General features: G+C 35.7%; 1 pseudogene; it reads right to left on the minus strand.

The window, feature by feature from the left end:
* Nucleotides 1-9,663: 9,663 nt before the first annotated feature.
* LOC130732033 (uncharacterized) lies at nucleotides 9,664-11,525 on the minus strand (annotated as a pseudogene).
* Nucleotides 11,526-11,739: the final 214 nt, after the last annotated feature.

Raw genomic sequence — 11,739 nt, forward strand, 5'->3', positions numbered from 1 at the left:
AATTTGTTTCAGAGGATTTGATTTGAAGATATTCTGTGGAAGTTTTTATCTTTTGTTCAAATCTTATGTGATAAGATTTGTTGCAGATTTGTTAAAGATTAACTTTGTGTCTGTTGTGGACTCTTTGTTCGTTCAAGCCCATCGAAGACAAGGCCTAAACAACTCCTATTTATGAAGACCTAAACCCAGTTGCTAGGTGTGCTTCGTGTTGTATGATTAGGGTTTCATTCTTGTGAGTTCACACTGTGTTTCTAACTCTCTCAGCAGCTTTAATCACTTGTGTTTAGCTGAGAGTCGCTTGTGTTTAGCTGAGAGTTGTTTGTATTTCGCTGAGATGCGTTGTTCCTTTGTTATGGTTGTCTGCATTTTAGCTAATGTGTGTCGTGTGCCAACATGTCAGACACGATGTCATAACATCTTGACTATGACATGTGTTCCTGAGAAAGTGATGTATGGTTGGCTAAGTTATTTGTGGAGCTTTGAACTGATCACGTGATGTGAAAGTTAGGGTTTGTTGGAAGCTTATGTGCGTCGCTCATTGAGTATTGTTAGTGTGATCAAATCAACTTTGAGAGATTTGATTTGAGGTATTTTTGGAAGTTGTTATCTGCAACTGAAACGCGTTTGTTGAAGATCTTCTGCAGATTTATTTTTTAGTAACTTCCTATTTTAGTGTAGACTATTTTGCTCGCTCAAGCCCATTGAAGACAGACCTGGTCGACTGCTACTTATGAAGACAAAAACCTAGTTGTTAGGTGTGCTTCGTGTTGAGTGAATTAGGTTTACTCTTGTTAGTTCACACTTGTATTGTTCTCTCAACAACTTTATGTTATTGTTCTAAGCTGAGAGTTGTTTTGTGAGTTGTTTGATCTTGAGATAGTCTTTAATCTTGTAGAAAGAGATCAATGACTATGGCAGTGATTGTGTGTGAGAAAGTGAGAGGGGTTCTCATACTTAGGAGGAGAACTAAGTAATAAGCTACGGGTAGAGATAGGTAGAAAAGGCAGTGCACTGGGGCAGTTCAGCTAAGACTTTTTGTGCACAATTTCTCTATAATAATGGATTAACTTTCTCGGGTGAAAACCCTCCAGACATAGGTGACATTACACCGAATTGGGTTAACAATCTTCTGTGTCTTGTTTGTTATTTTTGTTCTTAGACTTGCATATATGAACATTGTATTTTGTGTTATGTTGTACAAGATGTCTTAGACATCTGGTAGAATATATGTCCACGTGTGCCAAAATTTCAAAATGACAAAATAAGTAATGCTTATGTAAATGAATTATCAAACCTATATTCATAGGCGACGTATGGGTCATACACGAGGTTTTATGCCTTGATAAAGTCTTTATGTGAGTTTTTCAAGACAATGGTTGCTTGTAAGCAACCTTGAAATAGTGTTATAAACATGTCGACTTAAATTTGCTCGACCGTAAGTTGGGTAAGATGAAATCGCTTCTTGTCGTCTCTGCTAGCCAACATGAAGTTCATTTAGTTGTGGATCCTCTGAGCCGCCTTGGACGATATTGCGCCTAATAGCCTTTTGAGCAAACTAGAACAAATATATTTTTGGTATCCTTTAAGTATAATGTCATTTGGTTCGGTTCTTCATATTTCAAAACACCTATTTTTCAAGGCCAAAACTTAAGAATGTGGTAACTTTTTCCACTTACGTTGATCAAAAGTTAAATATTTAACAAGAATGTAATCAAAAGTTAAATATTTAATAATAATAATAATAATAATAATAATAATAAGAATGGTAGAAATAATATTAAAAATAAGTAAAATTGACTGGACCAATGCATTAAAAACAATATTAATTACTAATTTTTAATATTTATATTTATAAATAATTATATCAATTTTTCATATATTCAAATTAAGGTTAATATTAATTTAGTTTTGTTATAAATCACAAGTTGATAAACTTTTTAAGATAGTCAAATATTATTATATATTATTTATATATATTTAAACAATTGATAAGTAATTTAATTTTTATAATATTATGGGTAGAAATTTAGATATTATCAAAAAGGAAAATTAGTTATTTTTTGTTGACTGAATATTTTATAGGTAACTAATATTATAAATAAATTTTTTTCCAAGTGTATTAATATGAGGAATATATGTGGATTTTTAGAATCTATATATATAACGAGTGATATCTTCTATGCACCAGCCCTCTCATCCATTGTGATGTCATTCTATATCTCCTCTAATACGCGAAGTTGCCAACACCCCAAACCCAAACCAACACCACCACCCTCCACACCACAAGAAAACCAACAACCATTGCACTAGATATCCAGCCACCAGACTCTCGCACTTCACCTCGTATCATATGTCCAAATTTGAGACCCACCCCTCCTTAGCCACAAATTGTTGAACCCACACCAATCACAGTAGATCCAACACTATGATGCCATTGAATCTCCCTAAAGCGCCAAAACCATCAAGTCACGCCTCTATTGTCGCCATGAGCACCGTCGCTCTTACTTGTCAACTTCATTCAGCCTATTTCTCTCTATCAGGGTGTGTGTATGGGTGTGTGTGTGTGTGTGTGTGTCTGGGTGTCCCTCCCTTCTCTTCATTCTCATTTATCTTATCCCCTTCCTTCTTTCCTCGCTGTTTGAAGCAATTGATGCCATGAATTCAGTGATTAAACACAGAAAATAGAGGAACTTAAGTCACTCGTGTTGACCATGTTTACAAAAAATCTGACATTGCCCGCAGAGTTTCATCTAACACTTTTACACGCAATTAGGATTTATAATGAAGCATCATACATGTTCATTTTCATCATATGTGACTCTAGTTAAAATAAAAAATCTAAAACCTAAATTTTCTTCTCTAAGACCTTCATCTAGCAAGATCTTTTTTTTTCCTCATCTTTTATGCACAATACCATCACTTCTGCACAACCCACTCTTTCCACCACCACCAACATTAAGTCCCTTTTAACTCCACACTCAGTAATGCCTCTATTCACTATCATAACACTTATCATTCTCATGTTATTTCCCAGAACCATATATAACATACTCTTTTTTCTCCACATTCCATGCCCAAACACTCTCATCATATACAATAAACTCCATAATCCTCCCCTACTTTACCAAATGTAGAGAAATAATTGAACAACCATGGCTTAGTCTTAGACCCAATCACCAACACATGACCTTTCTCAGCATCATCATGTGCCTAACATCATAGACCAAGCAAGAAAATCAAATGAGTTTATTACTAGTCTAAGATGTTGGAGAGTCATATGATTTGCTTGCTTGATCTAAGAAGACAGGCATAGGCTAATCCTGAAAAAGTTCTTGAGCTGGTCACTTTGTCTTAGACTAAGAGCCATGGTAGGCCAATAATTTCTCTGAATTTGGTAAAGTAAGGTAGGAATTTAGAGTTTACCGCAGATGATTGGATTGCTTGGGCATGGAATGTGGAGAAAGAATAGTATGATATGGTTCTGGGAAATAATATGAGATGGATAAGTGATACGATAGTGAACAGAGACACTACTGAGTGTGGAGTTAGAAACAGGGCCGGCCTTGGGCCTGTGCAAGCAGGCCCACAGCCCAGGGCCTCCAAAAAGAAAGGGGCCTCAAAAAAAAATTCCCAAAGGCTACGGTTTCTAAAGTGTGGCCTAAAGTTTTTATGCAACAGCTTTGAAACTGTTGCCTTTTCTTCTGCTGATCATAACCGAAGAAGATGCACCTTATAGCCTGATTCTCCACTCTCCAGCTTTGTCTTGAGTTTCTTCCTAAAGTGTGGCCTAAAGTTTTTATGCAACAGCTTAGAAACCGTTGCCTTTTTAGATTTTTGGCCACGGTTTTTTGACTGGGGCACACGTTCGTTGCCTTTTCTCAAAAAACTACCCTACTTTACTAAATAATTTAAATAGATAATGTTCCTTAAAAAAAAATTATTAAGGGTCCATTTTTATTATTTGCCCAGGGCCTCCAAAATGTCAGGACCGGCCCTGGTTAGAAAGCTAATTAATGTTGGTGGTGGTGGAAGGAGTAGGTTGTACAGAAGTGAGCGGGTTATGCATAAAAAGATGAGGGAAAAAAGTATATCGTTCGATGAAGGGTTTAGAGATGAAAATTTAGATTTTATATTTTTTATTGTAACTAGAGTCACATAAGATGAAAATGAGCATGTAAGATGGTTTTTTATAAATCCTGATTACATGTTAAAGTGTTAGGTGAAATTCTATGAGCCATGTCATACTTTTTTGCAAACAGAGCCAACGTGAGTGACCAAAGTTACTCTATGACCATGTTGTATGGATGAAAATTAGGTGTTTTAAAATAGATTAAATTGCACTTTAGGTCCCTGATCAATCACGATTGTGCAATTTGGCTCCCCTATGTTTTAAATGAACGACTTTTGTCTCTCATATCTTAAGATGTGAAAGTTGGACGCTTCTGTTACTGTCATCCAACAAGTAACGGAGCTGGATTATGTGGGGCATTCATTAAACACGTGTATCTAATATTTTTGCAACTTTACCGCCATAATATCTTAATAAAAATAAAATATACTCCTGTAAGTTTTTAAAAACATCACGTGATGCACACCATTTTCCTTCCACCACCAACACCAACATTAATATCAATTATTCAGTCAACATAAAATAAATAGTTTTTCTTTTTAAATAATATTTAAATTTCTATCCATTATAGTATAATAATTAAAATATTTATTAAATCAATCAATATCAATACCAATCATCAATCAATGCATATAAGTACATTCAGTTTATCAATCATTAATTACAATTCGAGGAAAAATAGTAAAATTATTAATGAGAATAATCAAAATATTAATTTGTTATTAAAACCTTTTATATTACTAATTATATTAATTACTAATTGGTAAAAACAATCAATTTTTTATATTACATATTAATATTATTTAAATATTAATTATTAATTAAAAGTTAAATATTTAATAATAATAATAATAAGAATGGTAGAAATAACATTAAAAATAAGTAAAATTGACTAGACCTGACATTAATAACAATATTAATTACTAACTTTTAATATTTATATTTATAAATAATTATATCAATTTTTCATATATTGAAATTAAAGTTTTTTTTTTGAAGCTGAATAGATATTATTAATAAATTGCTACAAAAGCACAGCAAAAAGAGAGTACAAGTCTAATTCAAAAAGGGAAGACAAAACCCACCTTATGGCCAAGGAAAACCTTGAGACTAAGCCTCATTAAAACCTTCCTAGGAAAAATCCAATGGGAAAAAGCCTAGGGAAGGAAAAAGAGTACTCAAGTCTCAAAGATGCCATAATTAAAATTAAGGTTAATATTAATTTAATTTTAGGGTTAATCCTCTACTTGGTCCCTGTGGTTGTGTCGCCGTCTGAAATTAGTCCCTCCTCGGAAAATTTAAAAATCTAAGTCCTCGCGTTTGGAAAGTGTGTGGAGCAGGTCCTCGCCGGAGTTGGGAGCTCCGGCGAGTGATGATTAGGCTTGCTGACTAGATAAATTTTTCTGACGTGGCATTAAAAAAAATTAACAAAATAAAAAATAAAAAGTAAATAACATATCAGATTTTTTAATTTAATTAGTAAAAATAAACCCAATTAATAAAACTAACCCCTTATAATCTGAAATTAAAATAAAAATACCAACCCTTAATCCGAAATTAACCCCTAAATCAAAATAAACCCCAAAATTAAAATCAACCCCCAAAATCCCCAAATCATAACCAACCATGGAGCTTCTTCTTCTTCCTGTTCCAGCATCACCTTCTTCTTTATGTTCCAACTTCTTCAATTGGGCCATGCCCTCTTCTTCTTCGTTACACCGCCAAGCTCCTGTTATGCCGGTGATGGCGGCGTTTTCCAAGCTCCTGTTTCGCCGCCATCACCGACCGCTTTCCACCATCAACTCGCCTTCTTTCTTCGATTTCGATCTGAGCTCGCCTTCTCCTTATGGAGGTTGGGGTTTTCGTTTGGTATGGATTTGGGGTTTTTGAGATTCACGTTTCGGGTAGGGGTGGGGGTGAGGTTGCAGAATTGACAGTGTTGCTGCGGCCATGGGTGAGGTTGCGGGATCTGACAGTGCTGCTGCGGCCATGGGTGAGGTTGCGGGTTGGGGTTTGCAGGTGAGGGTTTGAGGGTCAGGTTTCAGGTGGGTGAGGGTTTGGGGTTTGGGGTTTGGGGGTGAGGTTGCAGGTTGGGATTTGGGGTTTGCGGGTGAGAGTTTGAGGGTGAGGTTGCAGGTGGGTGAGGGTAAGGGGGGGAGCAATCGAGTTGAAGAAGAGGAAGCTGAGGAAGTTGTTCACTCGAATGTGGGGTTCTGGGTTTGAAAATTGATGATTTATGGGTCTGAAGATTGATGGAGATTAATGATATCTGGGTTTTTCCTCTGTACATAACTTCAGTTACGCAATTTATAGACAACTCATAGGAATTAGCATAATACAAGGTTCAAATCTACATCCTGCATTCCAAGTTGTACGATTGAGAATCTCTGGACTAGTGTCATTAGATTGGACAACATCATCTCTGCAGAATTAGCATTCCACACGATGATTATATGCCTCTTCCTTGAAGTTGGAGGTTTTTAGTGTAGAAGATGAAGATTGATGATTTTAGTTTACTTCAAAAAGATTGATGAAGATTGATGATTTCTGGGTCTGAAGATTGGTGAAGCTAAGGACAGTTCAAAAAGAATTGGATTAATTTAGGGGAGAAATTAATTTTGTATATTAGATTAGGTTAGAATTAGTAATAGGTTTTAATTTTTTTTGTTTAATTTTTTTTAATGCCACGTCAGAAAAATTTATCCAGTCAGCAAGCCTAATCATCACTCGCCGGAGCTTCCAACTCCGGCGAGGACCTGCTCCACACACTTTCCAAACGCGAGGACTTAGATTTTTAAATTTTCCGGGGAGGGACTAATTTCAGACGGCGACACAACCACAGGGACCAAGTAGAGGATTAACCCTTAATTTTATTATAAATCACAAGTTGATAAACTTTTTAAAATAGTCAAAATATTAATTGCTTATTAAAACCTTTTATATTTTTAATTTTATTAATTACTAATTGGTAAAAAAAATCAATTTTTTATATTACATATTAATATTATTTGAATCTTAATTATTAATCAAAAGTTAAATATTTAATAATAAGAATAATAAGAATGGTATAAATAATATTAAAAATAAGTAAAATTGACTGGACCAGTACATTAAAAACAATTTTAATTACTACTTTTTAATATTTATATTTATAAATAATTATATCAATTTTTCATATATTAAAATTTAGGTTAATATTAATATAGTTTTGTTATAAATCACAAGTTGATAAAATTTTTAAAATAGTCAAATATTATTATTTATTATTTATATATATTTAAACAATTGATAAGTAATTTAATTTTTATAATATTATGGGTAGAAATTTAGATATTATCAAAAAGGAAAATTAGTTATTTTTTGTTGACTGAATATTTTATAGGTAACTAATATTATAAATAAATTTTTTTCCAAGTGTATTAATATGAGGAATATATGTGGATTTTTTAGAATCTATAAATATAACGAGTGATATCTTCTATGCACCAGCCCTCTCATCCATTGTGATGTCATTCTATATCTCCTCTAATACGCGAAGCTGCCAACACCCCAAACCCAAACCAACACCAACACCAACACCCTCCACACCACAAGAAAACCAACAACCATTGCACTAGATATCCAGCCACCAGACTCTCGCACTTCACCTCGTATTATATGTCCAAATTTGAGACCCACCCCTCCTTAGCCACAAATTGTTGTACCCACACCAATCAGAGTAGATCCAACACTAAGATGCCGTTGAATCTCCCTAAAGCGCCAAAACCATCAAGTCACGCCTCTATTGTCGCCATGAGCACCGTCGCTCTTGCTTGTCAACTTCATTCAGTCTATTTCTCTCTATCATGGTGTGTGTGTGTGTGTGTGTGTGTGTGTGTGTGTGTGTGTGTGTGTGTGTCTGTCTGGGTGTCCCTCCCTTCTCTTCATTCTCATTTATCTTATCCCCTTTCTTCTTTCCTCGCTGTTTGAAGCAATTGATGTCATGAATTCAGTGATAAAACACAGAAAATAGAGGAACTTTGGTCACTCGTGTTGACCATGTTTACAAAAAATCTAACATTGCCCGCAGAGTTTCATCTAACACTTTTACACGCAATTAGGATTTATAATGAAGCATCATACATGTTCATTTTCATCATATGTGACTCTAGTTAAAATAAAAAATCTAAAACCTAAATTTTCTTCTCTAAGACCTTCATCTAGTAAGATCTTTTTTTTCCTCATCTTTTATGCACAACACCATCACTTCTGCACAACCCACACTTTCCACCACCAACAACATTAATTCCCTTTTAACTCCACACTCAGTAATGCCTCTGTTCACTATCATATCACTTATCCTTCTCATGTTATTTCCCAGAACCATAACATATTATGCTTTCTCCACATTCCATGCCCAAACACTCCCATCATATACAATAAACTTCATAATCCTCCCCTACTTTACCATATCTAGAGAAATAATTGAACCACCATGGCTTAGTCTTAGACCCAGTCACCAGCTCATGACCTTCCTCAGCATCATCTTGTGCCTAACATCATAGACCAAGCAAGCAAATCAAATGAGTTTATAATTGGTCTAAGATGCTGGAGTGTCATATGATTTGCTTACTTGGTCTAAGATGTCAGGCATTGGCTAATGCTGAGAAATTTCATGAGCTGGTAACTTGGTCTAAGACTAAGAGCCATGGTGGGCCAATTATTTCTCTAGATTTGGTAAAATAGAGGAGGAATTTGGAGTTTACTGCAGATAATTGGATTGCTTGGGCATGGAATGTGGAGAAAGAATAGTATGTTATGGTTCTGGGAAATAATATGAGATGGATAAGTGATACGATAGTGGACAGGGGCACTACTAAGTGTGGAGTTAGAAAGGTAATTAATGTTGGTGGTGGTGGAAGGAGTGGGTTGTTCAGAGAAGTGAGCGGGTTCTGCATAAAAAGATGAGGGAAAAAAGTATCTCGTTGGATGAAGGGTTTAGAGATGAAAATTTAGATTTTAAAATTTTTATTGTAACTAGAGTCACATAAGATGAAAATGAGCATGTATGATTTTTTTTTTGCAAATCCTGATTACATGTTAAAGTGTCAGGTGAAACTCTATGAGTCATGTCATACTTTCTGCAAACGGATGCAACGTGAGTGACCAAAGTTACTCTATGACCATGTTTTATGGATGAAAATTAGGTGTTTTAAAATAGACTAAATTGTACTTTAGGTCCCTGATCAATCACAATTGTGCAATTTGGCTCCCCTATGTTTTAAATGAGCGACTTTTGTCTCTCATGTCTTAAGATGTGAAAGTTGGACGCAAGATGTGAAAGTTGGACGCTTATGTTAATCTACCATCCAACAAGTAATGGAGTTGGATTATGTGGCATTCATTAAACATGTGTATCTAATATTTTTGCAACTTTACCGCCACAATGTCTTAATAAAAATAAAATTTACCCCTGTAAGTTTTTAAAAACATCACTTGATGCACATGTGATTCAATCTTGCCCCAAATTGATTGATCTCTTTCTCTTTCTTAGCCATAGAACACGAACGCGAACCAGAAGTGCGGAAGAGGGCGAGATTGATCGCAAGCCATCAAAGAAAGCCATGGTTGAATCAAAGAACGCTAAGGTTGAATCGAAGGCTATTGAAGAATCGAAGGCCCTCAAACTGAGTCACATTCATATCAGTTTCAACACTTTTAGCTTCTTCTCTGAACTTCTTGTATATATGTCACTTACTCACTTTTATAAAACTCTCTAGTCCTGTGCACCTAAATGAGAGACACAAGTGCCCCAAGCAAGGTCACTGCAGTGATTATAATGAAAGCCTTTCTGTAACACTCACTCCCATTGCAATTCAACTCTTCCCCTGGCTTCCTCTTCAACCCCAATGCTTCTAATTGCCTTCTACCTTCCTTGTCATACAAATACCCTGCAACCCTCAAACTAAACAAGTATGACCAAACTGGGCTTACAATTGACCCAACATTGTACAAAGTTGAGTAATATTTAAGCCCAAAAAGTTCAGATATGATGGAAAACAACAATGGCCAATTTGCCCCACAGCAGAACACAATAATAATTGAGGCTGCATAGAGACCACTGGGGACATTAAAAGCAATTAGAAGATGACCAAAACAAGATAACACAAGGATTAATGTGAGTATGAAGGCCTAGGGACTTTATACTTGGCTATGATGTACTCTGAGACAACACCTTGCACAATTTTACCCATGTAGATCCAAATTGCCAAGAGGGACACAAATGTTGTTATGCTATGTGCAGGGTACCCTAAAGATAACCCAATTTGGCTCAAGTTGTTTACCACAGTGAGGCATGTCTCTCCAACATGAAACTTGCTTTTGGTTTTGGGTAGTTTCTCCTCTTGGGAAGCATTTGGCTTCTGAAGATTTGGCATCTCTGAAGTTAGGAGGATTTTCACTATAGATGCTTTCTTGCTTCATCTTCCAAATCTTTTGTTCTTCAATGATAACAACAGTAAGTGGCAGGATTAGCAAGAGAAGCATCACAATGGAAGTGACATAGTATCCATTTTTTGTAAAGTTGAAAACTTTTTGCTCTATGATCATTACCAAGAGGAACCCTGCAAGGACTAGAGTCAAGTAGAGGAAATTATAGAAATTTTTTGAATCATTTGCCTTTTGTACTCCCTTGTCGTGCTTGATAACTGGCAAAAATACAAAGGCTGTTGCAGTTGGAAGCCAAGCCATGAGTAAAATCAAAGATTTTGAGTCATTTCCATAGAAGGCATAGTAAAGTTGAGTGATGATTGCTGCACTTAGACCCAGGTAACCACTCAAAAGGCCTATGACAATTCCTCTGCTTCCAGGGAAATTCTTCACACTAGTTACTAAAGCTCCAGTGTTGGTTGAGCAGTGTGAATTGGCTCCAATGAAGATGTACAAGCACATGTTCCACACTTGGGGTTTGGTGATTTGTTTTGTCACAGCAAGCCAGATCATGAAGAAGCCAAAGAAATTGAGAACACCACCAATTGTTAGGACAACCCAAAGGGTGTGATTTCATTGACTAGGCCTGAGAGAATGCCTATGTGGGCACCTAAGTCTTTGAAGAAGCTTTAGAGATTGAGGGTGGATTGGTCATAGCCCGAAACTGACTTGATTTCTCTGGAGTAGAGGCCAAACATGTAGCTTGCTCCAGATACTGACATGACCATGAGTGAGGAAAACACCATGAATCATCTTCCTGTGAGGACTTGGAGGGTGAAGCCTTTGCTGTTTTGCCAAGCACTTCCACCATGATTTGTGGAAAATACCATTTTTCTCAACCCCTATTTTTCAGCAGAAAGCTAGCTAACTGGCTAGCACCAAGTTGTTCATGAACTGATATACTAACAACGAAGAATAGAGATGGTTTAATTTTGGACAATAGTCGTGAGAATATATACACAAGAGTGTGAAGTTCTAATTTCCAACTACAATCAATGATATTTACAAGAAACTTAAAAAAATAAACAGCATTGATATTTACAAGAGGAGACAATATTAAGAATGTTCACAAAATTTCTTCCCGGTACAAATGAGACGATAAACAATAATGTTTCGTGTATACCTTTTGAGTGTAGTATGAT

This window comes from Lotus japonicus, chromosome 1, assembly GCF_012489685.1.
Source record: "Lotus japonicus ecotype B-129 chromosome 1, LjGifu_v1.2".
Taxonomy (NCBI): Eukaryota; Viridiplantae; Streptophyta; class Magnoliopsida; order Fabales; family Fabaceae; genus Lotus; species Lotus japonicus.